Below are 20,466 nucleotides of genomic sequence, written 5' to 3' on the forward strand. Positions count from 1 at the left end.
TGAGGCCTCCATCACATTTTTCATGTATACCCCCTGCCCCTCTCCCTCCCCCAACCACAAGAAGAAGAAATAGTAAACAAAGGAGGAAGCTACATACGTCAGGTCAAACCCACTAGTTTGTATAGAGTACCATTTAAGCCCACAAACATCATAGTAAACATAGTAGATGATGGCAGAAAAAGACCTGCACGGTCCATCCAGTCTGCCCAAGAAGATAAATTCATGTGCTACTTTTTTATTTGTACTGTCCTCATCAGTGCACAGACCGTATAAGTCTGGCCAGCCCTATCCCCGCCTCCCAACCACCAGCTCTGGCGCTGACCCTATAAGTCTGCCCAGCACTATCCCTGCCTCCCAACTACCAGTCCCGCCTCCCACCACCAGCTCTGGCACAGACCGTAAAAGTCTGCCCAGCACTATCCCTGCCTCCCTCCACCGGCTCTGGCACAGACCGTATAAGTCTGCCCAGCACTATCCCCGCCGCCCAACCACCAGCCCCGGCACAGACCGTATAAGTCTGCCCAGCACTAGCCCCGCCTCCCAACCACCAGCCCCGGCACAAACCGTATAAGTCTGCCCAGCACTAGCCCCGCCTCCCAACCACCAGCCCCGGCACAAACCGTATAAGTCTGCCCAGCACTAGCCCCGCCTCCCAACTACCAGTCCCGCCTCCCACCACCAGCTCTGGCACAGACCGTAAAAGTCTGCCCAGCACTATCCCTGCCTCCCTCCACCGGCTCTGGCACAGACCGTATAAGTCTGCCCAGCACTATCCCCGCCGCCCAACCACCAGCCCCGGCACAGACCGTATAAGTCTGCCCAGCACTAGCCCCGCCTCCCAACCACCAGCCCCGGCACAAACCGTATAAGTCTGCCCAGCACTAGCCCCGCCTCCCAACCACCAGCCCCGGCACAAACCGTATAAGTCTGCCCAGCACTAGCCCCGCCTCCCAACCACCAGCTCTGCCACCCATTCTAGGCTAAGCTCCTGAGGATCCCTTCCTTCTGCACAGGATTCCTTTATGTTTATCCCACGCATGTTTGAATTCCGTTACCGTTTTCATCTCCACCACCTCCCGCGGGAGGGCATTCCAAGCATCCACCACCCTCTCCGTGAAAAAATACTTCCCGACATTCTTCTTGAGTCTGCCCCCCTTCAATCTCATTTCATGCCCTCTCGTTCTACCGCCTTCCCATCAGCATACAAAATTACCACTTACTATTTTAGATAACCCAATCATCCTACTCCCTTATGCATTCAAGAGCAGGCTGTGCTCCTTGTGTGGAAGCATAGCCCAATACGGTTCCCAAACATCCTGGAAACGTTTCCATTGAGATTCAGGCCTGTTGCTCACTAACTTATGCTCAGTGAGTGCCATATCAAACAGCATCGATCGCCACATTGCTAACTGAGGTACTCTATGTAGTCACCATTGGACAAGAATGACCTTTCTAGCCAAAAGTAGCGAATTTGCCAAAAATAGGCACTGCGTGTCCGACTCCACCTGCAATTTTGTCCCATCCTGGAATACAAAACCCACAGAATGTAGCAGAATCGTCCTTCTGAGACATCTGGACAAAAAATTCCTCACCCCTTCCCAAAAAACCTAAGTCCTTTCTCATGTCCAGAACATACGGCCTAGTGTAGCCCCATCCTGCCCACATTTGGGACATTTACCTGATTCAGCAAATCGGGCTTTAAAAGCCCTCCAAGGGGCAATATAAGTATGTAATAAAAATTTATATTCCTGCTCTCTATGAAGCATATTTATAGATGTTTTGGCAATGTTAAGAAAAATTTGAAGCACTGCTACTGAAACACTGCTCTTCAATTCCCCCGACCAAGCCTCCGCCACACCTTCTGTAGAGATAGATCAGGATGAGACTCCCGTAGAGCTTTTACATAGTGGCAGAGGTGAGGCTGTTCCCTGTCTTCCAACTTCAAACAAACCATGACCTGCTGAGCAAAAGAAGCCCCAAGATATGACATGGGCATGGAGGAGATATAATGCCTTATCTGCAAAAACATAAAGATATCAGAGTCCACCAGCTCATATCTCTCTCGCAATGTAGGGAATGAAAGCACTTTACCCTCCACATCTAGCAGATCTCCTACCCATCGTATCTCCCTCCCCCTCTCTTCCCCCAAAACTCCCCCACTCCCCATGCCACATGACTATCACTTTGTATCACATCATCTCAAGTGCCCACATAGACCGTAGGCTTACTTGAGTACGTACCTAGATATAATTTGTTGCACAGGGCCACAGTTAAGGGCACTTCAGAAATTCTAGTGGTGGGGGGGAGATTTAGGATATTCCAGTGCTAAAAATGCAGAACCATTCTGACTACACTAGGAAGAAGTCCACCACTAGTTTTAACTTCTGGACTTTGAATCAATTTTCAAAGGAAAAGTATGCGTAGACTTTATCACATACTGCCATGAGTATATTACTACCTACTCTTCTAGCTGTGCTTAACAACATGCAAAAAGTTGGAAAGGCAATTTAAAAGTGTTATTTCTCTCCCCCAATCAAACATGGCCCTGGGAACCTCCTCTCAATAGATCTAAATCTGCATATAGAGTGGCATGCTGGCTTTTAGCTGAACTAAGGGAAGGTAATTTGAAAACAGCTGATTAAGGGGACCATTCATAAATTTTACTTTCATAAATTGCTTTGAAAAATGTCTTCATATAAAAGGAATTGCCTTCCATAACTTGGGATGCTACAGATGCAGCATTTACAGTCCTTGAAGGGTAGAGAAATCACAGTCATCCTGCAATAGTGACACCTTGTGCTAGATTTAGGGCTCACAGATGGAAGGAGCCCAGAGTTCCTGGCCCCTGACTGAGGACTGTTGTCACTGCAGTGATCGGATTAGAGTAAGCTGGGAGTGGCTAAAAAATAGTAGAAAAGAAAATCCACAGGTAGTTGCAAAGAAATGCTCACAATGCCATATCCCAGCCTTGATTGCGAGTCACTTGGAGCAAAAAAGAGACAGGATTGGGGGAAAAAAAAAACCCCAGAATCAGTGACTTTATCTTACTGAGTCAAACTATTTAGCCTCAGAATTCAGAGGTTTACAAAATTGGACAGTGTTAGCCACACTGCAACATTACTGCAGGAACCATAGCTATATCAATGACAAGGTTGCTATGGCAAGATTGCACACTTCAGAAGAAAGAAGATTGTGGGATCAGGTTGGTAAGATAGAAAATTTTAAGTAAGTGAATGAGTGGCCACAGAGTCAATTATGTTGTGCTTGAAAATTCACCTAGCCAGTTATCTTGGCCACTCAGCTTGTTTTCTATGATTAATGATTCTTCTGGTCAATGGGAAACTAAATACCATCCATAACATCAATTATAAGATAAAATGTATTTTTAAAAGTATCTTTCAAACAAATGTAGCCCTTGGCCACCTCTCTAGCCGGAAGCAGGAACTCATTTAGGAGTGTAGAGACCATTAATAACCCATACTCCTGAGTTCTTTCCTGACAGGAAGAAAAATAGTTTTTCAAGACCTTAGGCTTGTGGGACATCCTCTTGCCACATCCCAACAGAATGAAAAAATCATACCATACACTAGCTGAAGTTGTTCCAAATAAAAATAGTTTTCCTGAATTCTTGCTAAAGATGAATATTTTGGCAAATGGTACACTGAGATCTAGTACAATCCAGATAGCAGCAAAAACAACAACAACAAAAAAAGCAAAGCCTAAAAGGATACCAAAATCTGCATATGTGGGGTTTCTTCACCAAACACTCCCTAAAAAACGTGAAAGGCATTTCTAAGCTGGCACCTAAATTTAGGTGACAATAGTGGGCCTAGTTTATAGAATAGTAGCACTTCCATGCATGACTGGCACCAATAACTGTACTAGGTGCCATTTTGTAAACAGTGGGGCCGATATTCAGCTGATGGGAGGCAGCCTGCATAAGTCTCGCAGGCTCAATGTCAGATTGTTTCCGGTGACCGGCACTGAATATCCGGTGTTTTTGGTGAGCTTTAACTTAACCCCTACGTGAATATTCAGTGCTGGCGGTTAATAGTGGACAAAAATAGGACTGCTATTTATGCGGTCTAATCTGCCCGCTAAACAGCCAGCCAGCACTTGAATATTCATAGATAGCTGATTATATCACGTGATATAGCCGGTTAGTCCCTATCCCCCGGATTCTATATACCATGCCGAGATTTATGAGTGGAAATCAAAGCATATTCCACAACAATGTGAATAACCTAATTGGTTAACAAGCCAATCAGTGTTGATAATTGGCAATTAAGCAATTGGCACCAACTAGCATTAATTAGAATTTAAGTACAGAACTGTCCAGGCATATTCTATAATGTGCTATGCATAAATTCTAAGTCGCACAGTTGAAAGGGGGCATGGGTATGGAATCAGCGAGTTGTGAGCATTTCTAAAATCTATGTGCACTGTTATAGAATACACCCAGTCTGCACCTAATTTAGGTGTAAGCATTTAGACCAGGTTTTACTTGGCGTAACTGCCTGCAACTAAATTTAGTCATACGTACGAGCACTTGGTGTATACTATAAACCGTGCAGAAATTTAGGCTTATTCTACAAAGTATGCCTAAATTAAGGCATAATTATATAGAATGCACTTAGGCGCCAAATTTTTAGGCGTACATAAGTACATACGTATTGCCATACTGGGAAAGACCAAAGGTCCATCAAGCCCAGCATCCTGTTTCCAACAGTGGCCAATCCAGATCACAAATACCTGGCAAGATCCCAAAAAGTACAAAACATTTTATACTGCTTATCACAGAAATAGTGGATTTTCCCCAAGTCCATTTAATAACGGTCTATGGACTTCTCCTTTAGGAAGCCGTCCAAAATCTTTTTTAAACTCCGCTAAGCTAACCGCCTTTACCACATTCTCTGGCAACGAATTCCAGAGTTTAATTACACGTTGAGTGAAGAAACATTTTCTCTGATTAGTTTTAAATTTACTACATTGTAGCTTCATCGCATGCCCCCTAGTCCTAGTATTTTTGGAAAGCGTGAACAGACGCTTCACACCTACCCGTTCAACTCCACTCCTTTCAGCCGCCTTTTCTCCAAGCTGAAGAGCCCTAGCCGCTTTAGCCTTTCCTCATAGGGAAGTAGTCCCATTCCTTTTATCATTTTCGTCGCCCTTCTCTGCACCTTTTTCTAATTCCACTATATCTTTTTTGAGATACGGCGACCAGAATTGAACACAATATTCGAGGTGCAGTCGCAGCATCGAGCGATACAAAGGCATTATAACATCCTCATTTTTGTTTTCCATTCCTTTCCTAATAATACCTAACATTCTATTTGCTTTCTTAGCCGCAGCAGCACACTGAGCAGAAGGTTTCAACATATAATCAACAACGACACCTAGATCCCTTTCTTGGTCTATGACTCCTAACGTGGAACTTTGCATGACTTAGCTATAATTCGGGTTCCTCTTTCCCACATGCATCACTTTGCACATGCTCACATTATATGTCATCTGCCATTTAGACGCCCAGTCTCCCAGTCTCGTAAGGTCCTCTTGTAATTTTTCACAATCCTCCCGCGATTTAATGACTTTGAATAACTTTGTGTCATCAGCAAATTTAATTACCTCACTAGTTACTCCCATCTCTAGGTCATTTATAAATATATTAAAAAGCAGCGGTCCCAGGCAGCACACACCCCTGGGGAACCCCACTAACTACCCTTCTCCATTGAGAATAATGACCATTTAACCCTACTCTCTGTTTTCTATATTTTAACCAGTTTTTAATCCACAATAGAACACTACCTCCTATCCCATGACTCTCCAATTTCCTCTGGAGTCTTTCATGAGGTACTTTGTCAAACGCCTTCTGAAAATCCAGATACACAATATCAATTGGCTCTCCTTTATCCAAATGTTTGTTCACCCCTTCAAAGAAATGTAGTAGATTGGTGAGGCAAGATTGCCCTTCACTAAAACCATGTTGACTTTGTCTCATTAATCCATGCTTTTGAATATGCTCTGTAATTTTGTTCTTAAGAATAGCCTCTACCATTTTGCCCGGCACCGACATCAGACTCACCGGTCTATAATTTCCTGGATCTCCTCTGGAACTTTTTTTAAAAATCGGCGTTATATTGGCCACCCTCCAGTCTTCCAGTACCACACTCGATTTTAAGGATAAATTATGTATTTCTAACAATAGCTCTGCAAGCTCATTTTTCACTTCTATCAATACTCTGGGATGAATACCATCCGGTCCAGGAGATTTGCTACTCTTCAGTTTGTAGAACTGCCCCATTACATCCTCCAGGTTTACAGAGAATTCATTAAGTTTCTCCAACTCGTCAGCTTTAAATACCATTTCCGGCACCGGTATCACTCCCAAATCTTCCTCGGTGAAGACCGAAGCAAAGAATCTAGTTCTATGTGCTAACCTCGAATATTCAGCAGAGATAACCAGCCAATTCTTACTGAATATTAGTGGCTAGCCATCTAAATGCTATTTAACCGGTCAGGAGCACACTTGGGCCGTTTACCTGTCGTAAGTAGATGCACCTAACTTTTGGTGTGCCAATGTAGCTTTGTGCTACTATTCTATAACAACTTGGGCATGCCCTTAAGCTGTTAGAGAATTGGTGCTAAGTGCACCCCTTTATGGCACCTAAAATAAGGCACTCATTTATAGAATTCCCACCATACTCTTTGGAGAGCAACTACCTAGGATTTTTCCTCGTACTGGTGCCTGTACAACTTGATGCAAACACTCTCTCTTCAGCAAAAGAACTGGAAGTCTTCTCAGACCATTACAGAGAAACCCTTCTGCTGATTCCATTTCAACAGTAACTCAGCAGAACTTGCACCTATCTGGCAGTCCTCTCCTCCAACTCCAAACTGAATTTCCACTTCTCACAGACACCTGAGGTAACTCTCTAGTGATAACCAATGACTATGAGTAACTCCCTTTTCACATCTGGTCTATTAAGGTTCTAATCTTCCTTTACAGATCCTCCTGAGTCCTAACACCTGCTCCTCTCACATGGCTCAGTGCATTTTGAGGCAGAGAACCAGAAAGAAGGAGAAAGAAGAGAAAAAGTCAAAGGCAGCTCATGAATTTTACATATTCATCTTAAGATACCTCCCAATACTGGGAGCATCTGAGATACAACATGCTCCTCTTTTCTGACTTCCATCACATGGGAGAAATTCTATAAAGAGGCACTACTTTTAGACACAAAGGCATTATCTATTTGAAGCCCATTCTGTAAAGCGAAAGCTACATACCTGTAGAAGGTATTCTCCGAGAACAGCAGGCTGATTGTTCTCACTGATGGGTGACGTCGACGGCAGCCCCAGAACCGGAATTCTCCCTAGCAACAAAGAGTTTGCTAGCCTCGTGCTCCCATGCGCATCGCGCATGCGTGACCGTCTTCCTGCCCGAACGCGAGCTTGCTCCTCAGTCCAGTAAAAAGCAAAGAAAGGGAAGACACAACTCCTAAGGGGAGGTGGGTGGGATTGTGAGAATAATCAGCCTGCTGTCCTCGGAGAATACCTTCTACAGGTATGTAGCTTTCACTTTCTCCGAGGACAAGCAGGCTGCGTGTTCTCACTGATGGGGTATCCCTAGCCCCCAGGCTCACTCAAAACAACAAATATTGGTCAATTGGGCCTCGCAACGGCGAGGACATAACTGAGATTGACCTAACTTATCCAACTAACTGAGAGTGCAGCCTGGAACAGAACAAAAATGGGCCTTGGGGGGAGGAGTTGGATTCTAAACCCCAAACAGATTCTGCAGCACAGACTGCCCAAACCGACTGTCGCATCGGGTATCCTGCTGTAGGCAGTAATGAGATGTGAATGTCTGGACAGATGACCACGTCGCAGCTTTGCAAATCTCCTCAATAGTGGCTGACTTCAAGTGGGCCACTGACGCAGCCATGGCTCGAACATTATGAGCTGGGATATGACCCTCAAGTCAGCCCAGCCTGGGCATAAGTGAAGGAAATGCAATCTGCTAGCCGATTGGATATGGTGCGTTTCCCTACAGCCACTCCCCTCTTGTTGGGATCAAAAGAAACAAACATTTGGGCGGACTGTCTGTGGGGCTGTGTCCGCTCCAGATAGAAGGCCAATGCTCTCTTGCAGTCCAATGTATGCAGTTGACGTTCAGCAGGGCGGGTGTGAGGACGGGGAAAGAATGTTGGCAAGACAATTGACTGGTTCAGATGGAACTCCGACACCACCTTCAGCAAGAACTTAGGGTGAGTGCGGAGGACTACTCTGTTATGATGAAACTTGGAATAAGGAGCATGAGCTACCAAGGCTTGAAGCTCACTGACTCTGTGAGCTGAAGTAACTGCCACCAAGAAAATGACCTTCCAGGTCAAGTACTTCAGATGGCAGGAATCCAGTGGCTCAAAAGGAGGTTTCATCAGCTGGGTGAGAACGACATTGAGATCCCATGACACTGTAGGAGGTTTGATGGGGGGCTTTGACAAAAGCAAACCTCTTATGAAGCGAACAACTAAAGGCTGTCCTGAGATCGGCTTACCTTCCACACGGTAATGGTATGCACTAATCGAACTAAGATGAACCCTTACAGAGTTGGTCTTGAGACCAGACTCAGACAAGTGTAGAAGGTACTCAAGCAGGGTCTGTGTAGGACAAGAACGAGGATCTAGGGCCTTGCTGTCACACCAAACGGTAAACCTCCTTCATAAAAAGAAACAACTCTTTTTAGTGGAATCTTTTCTGGAAGCAAGTAAGATTCGGGAGGCACACTCTGAAAGACCCAAGGAGGCAAAGTCTACGCTCTCAACATCCAGGCCGTGAGAGCCAGGGACTGGAGGTTGGGATGCAGAAGCGCCCCCTCGTTCTGAGTGATGAAGGTTGGAAAACACTCCAATCTCCACGGTTCTTCGGAGGACAGCTCCAGAAGAAGAGGGAACCAAATCTGACGGGGCCAGAAAGGCGCAATCAAAATCATGGTTCCGCAATTTCGCCTGAGTTTCAGTAAAGTCTTCCCCACCAAAGGTATGGGAGGATGCGCATACAGGAGGCCCTCCTCCCAATGAAGGAGGAAGGCATCCGACGCTGGTCTGCCGTGGGCCTGAAGCCTGGAACAGAATTGAGGGACTTTGTGATTGGTCTGAGTGTCAAAAAGATCTACCAAGGGGGGTGCCCCATGCTTGGAAGATCTTGCGTACTACTCCCGAGTTGAGAGACCACTCGTGAGGTTGCATTATCCTGCTCAACCTGTCGGCCAGACTGTTGTTTACGCCTGCCAGATACGTGGCCTGAAGAAACATGCCATTCCGGCGAGCCCAAAGCCACATTCTGACGGCTTCCTGACACACAGGGCGAGATCCTGTGCCCCCCTGCTTGTTGATGTAATACATAGCAACCTGGTTGTCTGTCTGAATTTGGATAATTTGATAGGACAGCCAATCCCGGAAAGCCTTTAGAGCGTTCCAGACCGCTCGTAACTCCAGAAGATTGATCTGAAATCGTCTTTCCTGGAGGGACCAATATCCTTGGGTGTGAAGCCCATCGACATGAGCTCCCCACCCCAGGACAGACACATCCGTAGTCAGCACTTTTTGCGGCTGAGGAATTTAAAACGGACGTCCCAGGTTCAAATTGGATCGAACTGTCCACCAATGTAGGGACTCGAGAAAACTCGTGGACAGGTGGATGACGTCCTCTAGATTCCCGGCAGCTTGGTACCACTGGGAAGCTAGGGTCCATTGAGCTGATCTCATGTTGAGATGGGCCATGGGAGTCACATGAACTGTGGAAGCCATGTGGCCAAGCAATCTCAACATCTGCCGAGCTGTGATCTGCTGAAACGCCCGCACCTGAGAGACGAGAGCCAGGAGATTGTCGGCTCTCGTCTCGGGAAGGTAGGCACAAGCTGTCTGAGAGTCCAGCAGAGTTCCTATGAATTCTAGTTTCTGTACTGGAAGAAGGTGGGACTTGGATAATTTATCACAAACCCTAGTAGCTGCAGGAGTTGAATAGTCATCCGCATTGACTGTAGGGCTCCTGCTTCTGAGGTGTTCTTCATCAGCCAATCGTCGAGATAGGGGAACACGTGCACTCCCAGTCTGCGGAGAGCCGCCGCTACGACAGCCAGGCATTTTGTGAATACTCTGGGTGCAGAGGCGAGACCAAAGGGTAGCACACAGTACTGAAAGTGCCGCGTTCCCAGACGGAATCGAAGATACTGTCTGTGAGCTGGCAGTATCGGAATGTGAGTATAAGCATCCTTTGAGTCCAGAGAGCATAGCCAATCGTTTTCCTGAATCATGGGAAGAAGGGTGCCCAGGAAAACATCCTGAACTTTTCTTGGACCAGATATTTGTTCAGGGCCCTTAGGTCTAGGATGGGACGCATCCCCCGTTTTCCTTTCCACAAGGAAGTACCTGGAATAGAATCCCAGCCCTTCTTGCCCTGGTGGAACGGGCTTGACCGCATTGGCGCTGAGAAGGGCGGAGAGTTCCTCTGCAAGTACCTGCTTGTGTTGGAAGCTGAAGGACTGAGCTCCCGGTGGGCAATTTGGAGGTTTTGAGATCAAATTGAGGGCGTATCCTAGCCGGACTATTTGGAGAACCCACTGGTCGGAGGTTATGAGAGGCCACATTTGGTGAAAAAATTTTAACCTCCCTCCGACCGGCAGATCGTCCGGCACGGACACTTTGATGTCGGCTATGCTCAACTGGAGCCAGTCAAAGCCCATCCCTTGCTTTTGCTGGGGAGCTGCAGGGGCCTGCTGAGGCGCACGCTGTTGACGAGAACGAGCGCGCTGGGGTTTAACCTGAGCTGGCTGTCGGGAAGGTGGATTGTACCTGCGCTTATTAAAAGCGTAGGAAGCATTCCTCTTTCCCCAAAAAAATCGTCTACCAGTTGAGGTAGATGCTGAAGGCGCCCGGTGGGAGAGCTTGTCAAATGCGGTGTCCCGCTGGTGGAGCTGTTCTACCACCTGTTCAACCCGCTCACCAAAAATATTATCCCCCCGGCAAGGCGCATCCGCCACTTGCTTCTGGACTCTACTGTCTAGGTCAGTGGCACGCAGCCATGAGAGCCTGCGCATCACAATACCTTGAGCAGCAGCCCTGGATGCAACATCAAAAGTATCGTAAGCACCCCTGGACAGGAATTTACGACACGCCTTCAGCTGCCTGACCATCTCCTGAAAAGGCTTGGCTTGCTCAGAAGGGAGCTTGTCCACCAAGTCCGCCAACTGCCGCACATTATTCCGCAAGTGAATGCTCGTGTAGAGTTGGTAAGACTGAATTTTGGACACGAGCATAGCAGAATGGTAGGCCTTCTGCCCAAAAGAATCCATAGTTCTAGACTCACGCCCAGGGGGTGCCGAGGCGTAATCCCTAGAACTCTTGGCCTTCTTAAGGGCCAAATCCACCACCCCAGAGTCATGAGGCAATTGGGTCTTCATTAACTCTGGGTCCCCGTGGATTCGGTACTGGGACTCAATTTTCTTGGGAATGTGGGGAGTAGTTAATGGCTTCAACCATTTCTTCAACAATGTCTGCCTAAGGACATTATGAAGAGGAACTGTGGTGGATTCCTTAGGTGGAGATGGATAGTCCAGGACCTCGAACATCTCAGCCCTGGGCTCATCCACCGTCTCCACAGGGAAGGGAATGGCCTTAGACATTTCCCGGACAAATGAAGAGAAGGAAAGAGTCTCCGGGGGAGAAAGCTTTCTCTCAGGTGAGGGAGTAGGATCGGAAGGCAGACCACAGGACTCCTCATCCGAGAAATACCTGGTGTCCTGCTCCGCTTCCCACGAGTCCTCTCCATCGGTATCGGACATGAGTTGGTGAACCTCAGTCCGAAGCCGGGCCCGTCTCGATGCCGAGGAATGATGTCCTTCATGGCGGTGTCGAGAGGAAGTCTCCCGAGCCGCAGGCGACGAAGCTTCCTCCAGCGACGTCGGCGGGGAGTCAACCTGGGTGGTGGCCGATACCAGTACCGGGGTCAGAGACCTCACCATGGGCGACGAGCCAACCGCTGCCTCCCTCAACGGTACCGACGGCGCACGCACCGAAGGTACCGGAGATGGTCGCAACAGCTCTCCCAGAATGTCTGGGAGAATGGCCCGGAGGCTCTCGTTCAGAGTAGCTGTAGAGAAAGGCAAAGGAGCCGGTACAGGCGACGACGACAGAACCTGTCTGGGGCTCGGAGTCGGTACCTGGCTGTCCTGGGTAGAGCACACCGACACCTCCTGAATGGAGGGCGAGCGATCCTTCCAGCGTTGGCGCTTTTCGGGTGCTGAAGTCCTTGGCGTCCTGGAGCTCTCGGTACCGTGGCGGGAAGGTGACCAATGGCGATGCTTCTTAGTCTTCACTCGAAGCACGCCAACAGTACCCTCCGGTACCGAAGAGGAAGACATGGAATTCACACGCCTCCTCAGGGCTGGGTCCGAAGAAGGTCGATCTCGAGGGGCCTGTAGAACAGGAGTCCTCGAGGCAGGTGGAGACCCGCACGATGGCTCACTGCCACCATCATGGACAGCCCTTACCTGCACTCTGGACGTTGATGCAGTCTCCGGTACCGACATCAATACCGGCGATGACCTCGATACTGCCGACTCCGTTGATACCGAAGGACCGGACCTGGCTCCGAACAAAATGTTCCACTGAGCCAATCTCACCGCCTGAGTCCTTTTTTTCAATTGGAGGCACAAAGTACAGGCATTGGGACGATGACCAGCTCCCAAACACTGAAGACACGAAACGTGTCTGTCAGTGAGTGAGATGGTCCAGTTGCACGACGTGCACTTTTCAAAGCCGCTGGTAGGCTTCGCGGTCATGGGCAGAAAAATCACGCCGGCGAGGTCGAACGCGACGGTGTCGAAAGTAAAGGACACCAAAAAAAAAAAAAAAGGGGGTCCCGCACGGGCGGCCCAAAATGGCCGCCGAACAAAAAGAAAGAAAACTTACGGGAGCAAAGTTCTACGAAAAATAAAGGAAAAACTCTACTTTTTTTTTTTTTTAAACAGAAGATCGTGGAAAGCGAAAAGAGCCGAAAAACCGTCGAAAAAAACTCACGGGGAGTCCGTAAAACCGCAGCGTGTTGCTAGGGAGAATTCCGGTTCTGGGGCTATCGTCGACGTCACCCATCAGTGAGAACAAGCAGCCTGCTTGTCCTCGGAGAAAGGAAATTATATATGGGTCATGAGGACTGAATTGAGTGTCCCTGCATTATAGCATACTAGTGTAGCAGAGAAAATATTTGTATTGTAGGCACAACCACTTACACCAGCGATACAGCTAAAAAAAAACCTCAACAAAAACAGGTGTTCAACTGTGAGCCCCACCCAGACTCCATCCATGTGTATACACACAATTCCCAGCAAGCAATAGGGCTGGAGATGGTAGAGGTGGAAGTGGAGGAATCAAAAATAGTATCTGAATTCAAGAGAGCTTGAGACAAGTACATAAGATTTCTAAGAGAGTGACAGGGAGAGTAAATGGCATGGATGGTGTGAGGAATATGAGGGTGAGAGGGAAAAGGAAGGCACATGGAGGAATGAGGAGGCTCGAGAGGGAGGGAGACTGTGTAGAGAAAGAAAGGAGTTTTTTCCTCTGGGGGATTGGAGAAAAGGGAAAGACTACAATTCCCAGCAGCTCCTGAGTAGGTCCCATGGTAGAAACAGGGACTTCAATCCCCAACAGCCCCCAGAGGAGGTCAGGAGAAGAGCAAGAGAAAGGAGTTGGAAAAACCTGTCCCAGAGAGCCAGGATGAGGGAATGAGTTCTGAACCTGCCCAATCAAGCAAATGGAGAGCAGCTGAGCAATGGGTGTGGGGAGGAACCTATGGACTGGCAAGGGGAAGAAAAGGGAGAGGAACTAGAGCAAGGGGAGCCGATGGAGATTGCTGCTCTGACTAAACTAGAAGGAAAGGAGGTGAAACAGGAGAGGGCTGCTCGGGAGGAGAGCCTGGTAGAAGGGAAAAGGTGGCTATCCCACGAGGGGAGCTGAGAGAACAGGTTTACCACGGAAGGGTCATGCGGGTGGTGGTCAGGGTATAATGCTGGCCTGGTTGGGGAGGGACCTTTGCCACTCTCCCAAAGGTTGATTTCTTTTGAAAGGGAGAGAGGAGGAATGGTGGTTTTGGGTATAACTGCTATACATGAACTGCTGGGAGTTTGAACCCTTTCTGAACTGCTGTGTTTGGAGAATTGTTTTGCATAACTGCTTACATGAACTGCTAGGAGTTTGAACCCTTTCTGAACTGCTGTGTTTGGGGAATTGTTTTTGCCTGCTGACATGAACTGCTGGGGAGGGTTTGAACCCTTCCTGGAGCTACCGTGTTTAGAGAATTACTTTGCATACCTGCTATACATGAACTACTGGGAGTTTGAGCCCTTTTTGAGCTACTTTGTTTGAAGAATTGCTTTGCATAACTGCTTTATATGAACTGCTGAGATTTTGGAACCATTTGTTTTTTTGTTTTGAATACTATGCTGTTGAACTGCTATGCTTCTTGAGAAATGCTGTGGGGGAAACTACCTGTGGAGGAGCAGTTGACACAAAGAGATTAGAATAAAGTATAATGATCTGACATTGTGGATTACCGTGTGCTCTTTAGCAGTGGATTACAGCACACAGCTCAAGGGCCGAGGGCCTCAAGAGTCTCCCGGTGCAGGAAACATTCCCAAGAGTCTCCTGGTGGTGGAGACCTTACAATGGGCATGGATGGTCTTTATCTGCCTATATTTTTCTATGTTTCTATGAGTTGGGAAAGAGCAGGTGCTTGAGGAACTTGGGGTGGGGGGGGGGGGGAGCTAATTAGCAAGCTCCCAGATGCTTGATTACTGACTGGTCTGGTGCTATAAGAAGAACTTAAAAGAAGGTTTTATCTTTTAGAAGAGACACAGCCAGGGCACACAGCCTATGGGGAAAGGAAGAACGAATTCCCCAAGAGAGTAGGTGATTAGCCACTGTAACACAGTTCATTCTCCTTGCTTGTTTTTCTAAGCACTGGCAGATGAGCCTGGGGAGTTGTTTGGAAAAAGCTGAGCACGACTGGAAAAGGGAGATTAAAGTTCAGCACATAGACTTTGTATTAAGACACTACTGTGTGTATGCGCTTGGTGTGTCAGAAAACCTGGAATGATATTCCATGTAAAACAGGAATTGTAAAATAGGGACATAAGGAATTACCTGTTGTACAGTTGTAACTGGGAAAGGACATTTTTTCTTTTTTGTGTGCAGATTGGTTTCTTTCCCCTGATGATGCCAAAGTCAAGGCAAAACTGGGATCCCTGTCGGGGCTTTTAAATTATTGCCTTTGCAACCTTTACTGAAGAAGATCCACACAGCTGGTTTAACTTGACCTCTTGCAGTTGATTGAAGTAGACATAATCTTTGGATAGACAAGATAAGTTGCTGTTCTTTTCTCTTCTATTGAGGTTTGAATGTATCGTGATATTTTGAAATGGACATTGATCAATGATTGCAAAAAGTGCTGTGAAGGATAAAGGCTGCATTTGCATTTGATATATGCACATGGTTCAATTTTTGAGCACTTTCACATTTCTGAATTTCATCTAAAAATGTATAACTATACATTTTTTTATATTGAACGTTCATTGTTTAAATAAAGACAGATTATCTTCATGAATTGATTTTGCTTTCTACTCACTTGGACAATTTTATTCTTTGGAAAAATCAGACACAAAGGACTTAGTTGTGGGACATTATTAGTACAGTTGGCTTTGGCTGTTGACTGGGACTTGTTACTTCGCACATATTTTAGACATCGTCAAGTGTCTTTGTTCAGTTTTAGAATTAGAACGTTCCCGGACATCTGCAAAGGAACTCAGAAGCAGAGGAAACAGTTCTTGTTATATTGACTAGCAATGTTACAGTCGGCAGCAGATTTTAATTTAAATACCCATGTAAATGTATAGTTACATTAAGTGTAGGAAATATATCTTCTTTGATCCCTCTCACTTGTCTACATTTGTTTCCTCAAACAAGACAGTCGTAACACCCAAGGAGGCCCCCTTAGTTGTGTCCTCATAATGCTGTATTAATATTTTTCCAAGTATTAGGTGAATCTGCTTAATTTTATCTAAATTGATAAGGTCTCTTGTTCTCTTGTGGAGGAGTAGCCAAGTGGTTAGTGTAGTGGACTTTGATCCTGGGGAACTGAGTTCGATTCCCACTGCAGCTCCTTGTGACTCTGGTCACTTAACCCTCCATTACCCCTGGTACAAAATAAGTACCTGAATATATGTAAACCGCTTTGAAGAATGTAGTTGCAAAAACCTCAGAAAGGCGGTATATCAAGTCCCATTTCCCCTTTCTCCTTCCCTTTTCTAGGCTTAGGATCTCTCTATATTGAGGACTTGAGTAGTAGGGCAAAATGATGTTTTCCTTTTTCTCCACTGGAGAATTATTATTTTCCTTTTATTGTTATTGCCCTATTATTGCTGTACAAGTTGTTACTTTGTTATAATATTGCTTACTTGCAACAAAATAAACATCCTGATAGTTAAAGACATAAATCAAGGCTAAAGACCTTGCACATGGCCACTCAGTCTTACAGCCAACTCTGTACAAAATATCCAAATCTTGCATAATATTGACATCTAACATCCATTTTAGCTGGTTATGCCAATTCTGCTTCCAAGTCATGCTTATGACTGAAAATATTTCTAAATCAGGGGTCACATACTATTTGACATCCAGAATATGAAAACAAGAGTAAGTTTTCTTTTTTAACTTTCCTCTCATGGGGAACTACTAGTATTTTAGAATTACATAGCCTATGTTTTAATACAATTTCTCAAGGCACAGCTACTGACAGCTAGCTCTCTGCTGGAACTACACGAATCAACATGAAGCTGTCAATTTTACAAATTTTTTAATATACTTCATGGGCAGAAGCATGACTTTCTTCAACCCTGGTATCCGAGTTTTGGTTTTCCTTCACTCTTTGCTCTCCCCTTCCCTCTTGATCAAAGGAGAGCAGTGTAGGAAGTGGAGTCCTTATGGCTGAAGGCTGAAAGCATGCCTTATGCCTTCCTCCACCCACCATTTTCCTGCAGCAGCTCAAATTCTGTGGAACAGTATTGGAAACTGTACTCATTCTTTCATATATTTGCATAAAACTGTATACTGAAAATGTTTTAAGATGTGTTTAAAATTAAATATTTCTTTAACCTGCTATGTGTATCTTGAATCATGGTAACATAGCAACAGATGGCAGATGAAAACAGCAGAATGTCTGTCAATCCAAGCAGGGAAACCAAATAGTATACTGCCTGCTGGCTTCCACAAAGCAGGAGACTGAATGCAGCAATGACAGCATGTACAAAGACAGAAAATGAGTAATGGAGAAGGGGAGAGTAGCAGGGCCACCGAGAGACTGCGCCAGACCCAGGGCAGGGCTGCTGCCGCCGGGCCCGGGGCACAATCGTCATCGCCGCCACTGCCCCCCCCCCGGCCTCCCAAAATACCTTGACTGGCCCCGCCAGCTGCAGGCAGCGCGGCTCCTTCCTCTGCCCAGCATTGCCTGCCCCTGCAGCTGCTTTCCTCAGGTCGCATATGGAGAGTCTCAAAACTGAGAATGTGTGGCCTGTGGGCCCAGCAGCTGCTAGGCAGGCAATTCAAGGGGGGCCCAGCGCCGGATTTTTCTCTTTCCTGATCCTGTCGGGATGCGATCATTCGGATCCTGTCAGGAGCAGGAAAGAGAGAGAGACCCCTGCGCCGGGATCCCCCAGGAGGTCTGGGGAATTTTGCCCCCCCCCCCCCCTCTCGGAGAGTAGAGAAAGGAGCAGTTCAGAAAGGAGGAGGAGGAGGAGGAGGAAAACTGTAAAATGCATGCTGTCTCATAATGCAAATTACATTCATTTCAAGACTGTATAGGGCAGTGTTTCCCAAGTTCAGTCCTGGAGTGCCCCTTGCCAGTCAGGTTTTCAGGATATCCACAATGAATATGCACAAAAGATTTGCATATAATGGAGGCAACATATGCAAATCAAGTTCATGCATATTCATTGTAGATATCCTGAAAACCTGACTGGCAAGGGGCACTCCAGGACTGAACTTGGGAAACAATGAAATAGGGGACCAAGAAATGGTAGAGATGCAGCTGGGGAAATAATGGTCAATTTAGTGTGCCCAATAAGGTGTCCAGAGTTGTACCTGCTACTCCTTGCAAGTTCTCTCTCTCTCTCTATGCCTTTTTTTTTTAAGTGTAAAGATCTAAGTTTTTTGCTTTGATTCCATTCTCTTGATAAATAATCCACAATGTTTATCCCATGCCTTTCTGAATCCATAACTGTTTTTGGTCCCCACCACCTCCACACCAAGAGTGCGTTCCAAGTATCCACCATCCTTTCTATGAAAAAGTATTCCCAGATGCTGCATTTAAGTGTACCTCCTTGCAGCTTCATTTCATATTACTACTACTATTTCTACTATTTAGCATTTCTATAGCGCTACAAGGCATACGCAGCGCTGCACAAACATTTCATATCCTCTAGTTCTACAGCTTCCCATCTTTTGAAAAACATTGCCTCCCCCCCCCCAATGCAGGGCTGACGCAGCGCTGCAGGCAGCTCTTCCTGCCCTCAGCTCCCAGACAGGCTTCCTCTTCGTTCCTTCCTGCCCTCCCCCGCGCCTTCTTGTGATGATGTATTTCCTGTTTCCGCGAGGGCAGGACACTGTGAGGGAAGGGAAAGGCTGGAGGCGAGCCCACTGTGTTGTGTGCTTCAATGCCGTCGCTGCAAGGAAAATAAAAGATTTAAACATGCGCGGGGGGAGGGGGACAGGAGGGAACGGAGAGGAAGGCTGTCGGGGAGCTGAGGGAGGGCAGGGAGAATCACTGGACATAGATGGGGGAGGGGGAGAGAAGAGATCGCTGGACGTGGAAAGGAGGGGAGGGCAAGGGAGAGAAGAGATCGCTGGACATGGAGAGGAGGGGAGGGCAGGGGGAGAGAAGAGATCGCTGGACCTGGAGAGGAGGGGAGGGCAGGGGAGAGGAGAGGAGAATTGCTGGACATGGAGAGAAGCGGAGGGAAGAGGACAGGAGAATTGCTGGACATGGATGGATGGAGGGGAGGGCAGAGGATAGAGAGGACAATTGCTGAACATGGATAGATGAATGGAGGGGGCAGGGGAGAGAGCAAATTTGCTGGATGTGGATGGAGGAGAGGGCAGGGGAGAATGGAGTTGCTGGATATGGATGGATGGAGGGGGGAGGGCAGGGGAGAGAGGAGAATTGCTGGACCTCGATGGATGGAGAGGGCAGGGGAGAGAAGAGAATTGCTGGACATGGATAGAGGGAGCAGGGGACAGAGGAAAATTGCTGGATATGGATGGATGGAGAGGGCAGTGGAGAGAGGAGAATTGCTGGACATTGATGAATGGAGGGGGCAGGGGAGAGAGGAAAATTGCTGGATATAGATGGATGGAGGAGAGGGCAGGGGAGAATGGAGAGTTGTTGGACATGGATGAATGGATGGATGGCGGGGGCAGGGGAGAGAGCAAATTTGCTGGATATTGATGGCTGGAGGACAGGGCAGGGGAGAATGGAGAGTTGCTGGACATGGAGGGGAGGGCAGAGGAGAGAGGAGAATTGCTGGACATGGATGGATGGATGAATGGAGGGGGCAGGGGAGAGAGCAAATTTACTGGATATGGGTGGATGGAGGAGAGGGCAGGGAAGAACGGCGAGTTGCTGGACATGGATGGATGGAGGGGAGGGCAGGGGAGAGAGGAGAATTGCTGGACATGGATGGATGGAGGGGAAGGCAGGGGAGAGAGGAGAATTGCTGGACATGGATGAATGAATGGAGGGGGCAGGAGAGAAAGCAAACTTGCTGGATATGGGTGGATGGAGGAGAGGGCAGGGGAGAATGGAGAGTTGCTGGACATGGATGGATGGAGGGAAGCCAGGAAGAAGATGCACATGGATGGAGGGGAGGGAAGAGAGGAGAAATGCTGGACATTGATGGAGTGGAGGGCAGGGAAGAGAGGAAAAATGTTGGACAAGGATGGAGGGAAGGAAAGACAAAGGAAGGAGATGCACACAGATGGAGTGGAAGGGAGAGAGAAGAAATGCTGGACATGGATGGAGGGGAGGGAAGACACAGGAAGTAGATGCACATGGATGGAGGGGAGTGGAGTGAGGAAAAATACTGGATATGGATGGAGGGGAAACTGCTGAATATAAGGGCTGGATCGGAACACTGAGGGCAGATACTGAAACTGGAGGAAGGATAGGGAGAAGTCTACAGATGGTAGACAGGACACATAAGGACACAGGAGGGTGGTGGACATGGTGAGTGGAAAAAATATCAAATGGAAATACACTGTATAAAACAGAAGACACTGGGATCAAAGCGAACAGAAAAACTAAATGATCAGACAACAAAGGGAGAAAAAAGTATTTTATTCAGAATTTATTAATTGGAATAGGTCA

General features: G+C 47.2%; 1 protein-coding gene across 2 annotated transcripts in view; it reads right to left on the reverse strand.

The window, feature by feature from the left end:
• LCLAT1 (lysocardiolipin acyltransferase 1) overlaps window positions 1-20,466 on the reverse strand; it is a 536,959-nt gene that overhangs the window by 283,774 nt on the left and 232,719 nt on the right. The gene's annotated exons all lie outside the window — the stretch shown is intronic.

The sequence above is a fragment of the Microcaecilia unicolor genome, chromosome 3 (assembly GCF_901765095.1).
Source record: "Microcaecilia unicolor chromosome 3, aMicUni1.1, whole genome shotgun sequence".
In the NCBI taxonomy this organism is placed as follows: Eukaryota; Metazoa; Chordata; class Amphibia; order Gymnophiona; family Siphonopidae; genus Microcaecilia; species Microcaecilia unicolor.